Here is a 2,500-nt window from a genome sequence, read left to right on the forward strand (position 1 = left end):
ATTACGGCTCTAAAGGACAAAGAAATACCAGCAATCTGTCTCAGTGACAGAGAGGAGTTCCCTCATAAAAGATGCTTGTTACCACGGTGATTTAAAACTTCCTGACAACCTCTGTTATGGAGCCTCATTAAAGTTTCACTCTGCTGAAAAAAGAGCAAAAAATCCAAACCTCTAAGGACTCTACGAACACTGCACCGACTCTACGAACACTGCACCGACTCTACGAACACTGCACCGACTCTACGGAAACTGTACCGACTCTACGAACACTGCACCGACTCTACGAAAACTGTACCGACTCTACGAAAACTGTACCGACTCTACGAAAACTGCACCGACTCTACAAAAACTGCACCGACTCTACGAACACTGCACCGACTCTACGAAAACTGTACCGACTCTACGAAAACTGCACCGACTCTACGAAAACTGTACCGACTCTACGAAAACTGCACCGACTCTACGGAAACTGCACCGACTCTACGGAAACTGCACCGACTCTACGAAAACTAGACCGACTCTACGAAAACTGCACCGACTCTACGAACACTGCACCGACTCTACGGAAACTGCACCGACTCTACGAAAACTGCACCGACTCTACGGAAACTGCACCGACTCTACGAAAACTGCACCGACTCTACGGAAACTGCACCGACTCTACGAAAACCGACTCTACGGAAACCGACTCTACGAAAACCGACTCTACGGAAACTGCACCGACTCTACGAAAACTGACTCTACGGAAACTGCACCGACTCTACGAAAACTGTACCGACTCTACGAACACTGCACCGACTCTACGAAAACTGTACCGACTCTACGAACACTGCACCGACTCTACGGAAACTGCACCGACTCTACGAAAACTGTACCGACTCTACGAACACTGCACCGACTCTACGGAAACTGTACCGACTCTACGAACACTGCACCGACTCTACGGAAACCGACTCTACGAAAACTGCACCGACTCTACGAAAACTGCACCGACTCTACGAAAACTGCACTGACTCTACGAACACTGCACCGACTCTACGGAAACTGTACCAACTCTACGAACACTGCACCGACTCTACGAACACTGCACCGACTCTACGGAAACTGTACCGACTCTACGAAAACTGCACCGACTCTACGAACACTGCACCGATTCTACGGAAACTGCACCGACTCTACGGAAACTGTACCGACTCTACGAAAACTGCACCGACTCTACGAACACTGCACCGACTCTACGGAAACTGCACCGACTCTACGAACACTGCACCGACTCTACGAAAACTGCACCGACTCTACGAAAACTGGACCGACTCTACGAAAACTGCACCGACTCTACGAAAACTGCACCGACTCTACGGAAACTGCACCGACTCTACGAAAACCGACTCTACGGAAACCGACTCTACGAAAACCGACTCTACGAAAACCGACTCTATGAAAACTGACTCTACGAAAACTGCACCGACTCTACGAACACTGCACCGACTCTACGGAAACTGTACCGACTCTACGGAAACTGCACCGACTCTACGAAAACTGTACAGACTCTACGAACACTGCACCGACTCTACGGAAACTGCACCGACTCTACGAACACTGCACCGACTCTACGAAAACTGCACCGACTCTACGAAAACTGGACCGACTCTACGAAAACTGCACCGACTCTACGAAAACTGCACCGACTCTACGGAAACTGCACCGACTCTACGAAAACCGACTCTACGGAAACCGACTCTACGAAAACCGACTCTACGAAAACCGACTCTATGAAAACTGACTCTACGAAAACTGCACCGACTCTACGAACACTGCACCGACTCTACGGAAACTGTACCGACTCTACGGAAACTGCACCGACTCTACGAAAACTGTACAGACTCTACGAACACTGCACCGACTCTACGGAAACTGTACCGACTCTACGAACACTGCACCGACTGTACGGAAACTGCACCGACTCTACGAAAACTGTACCGACTCTACGAAAACTGGACCGACTCTACGAAAACTGCACCGACTCTACGAAAACTGCACCGACTCTACGGAAACTGCACCGACTCTACGGAAACCGACTCTACGAACACCGACTCTACGAAAACCGACTCTATGAAAACTGACTCTACGAAAACTGCACCGACTCTACGGAAACTGCACCGACTCTACGAAAACTGTACCGACTCTACGAAAACTGGACTGACTCTACGAAAACTGACTCTACGAAAACTGACTCTACGAAAACTGTACCGACTCTACGGAAACTGACTCTACGAACACTGCACCAACTCTACGGAAACTGACTCTACGAACACTGCACCGACTCTACGAAAACTGACCGACTCTACGAAAACTGTACCGACTCTACGAAAAAACTGACTCTACGAAAACTGTACCGACTCTACGGAAACTGACTCTACGAACACTGCACCGACTCTACGAAAACTGACCGACTCTACAAAAACTGTACCGACTCTACGAAAAAACTGACTCTACGAAA

At 49.1% G+C, this 2,500-nt stretch overlaps 1 protein-coding gene across 1 annotated transcript in view; it reads right to left on the reverse strand.

Moving 5' to 3' along the window:
- Positions 1–2,500, reverse strand: part of LOC133977048 (receptor-type tyrosine-protein phosphatase mu-like) — a gene marked incomplete at its 5' end in the record, with an annotated part of 60,763 nt that overhangs the window by 11,320 nt on the left and 46,943 nt on the right.

This window comes from Scomber scombrus, unplaced genomic scaffold (assembly GCF_963691925.1).
Source record: "Scomber scombrus unplaced genomic scaffold, fScoSco1.1 SCAFFOLD_183, whole genome shotgun sequence".
In the NCBI taxonomy this organism is placed as follows: Eukaryota; Metazoa; Chordata; class Actinopteri; order Scombriformes; family Scombridae; genus Scomber; species Scomber scombrus.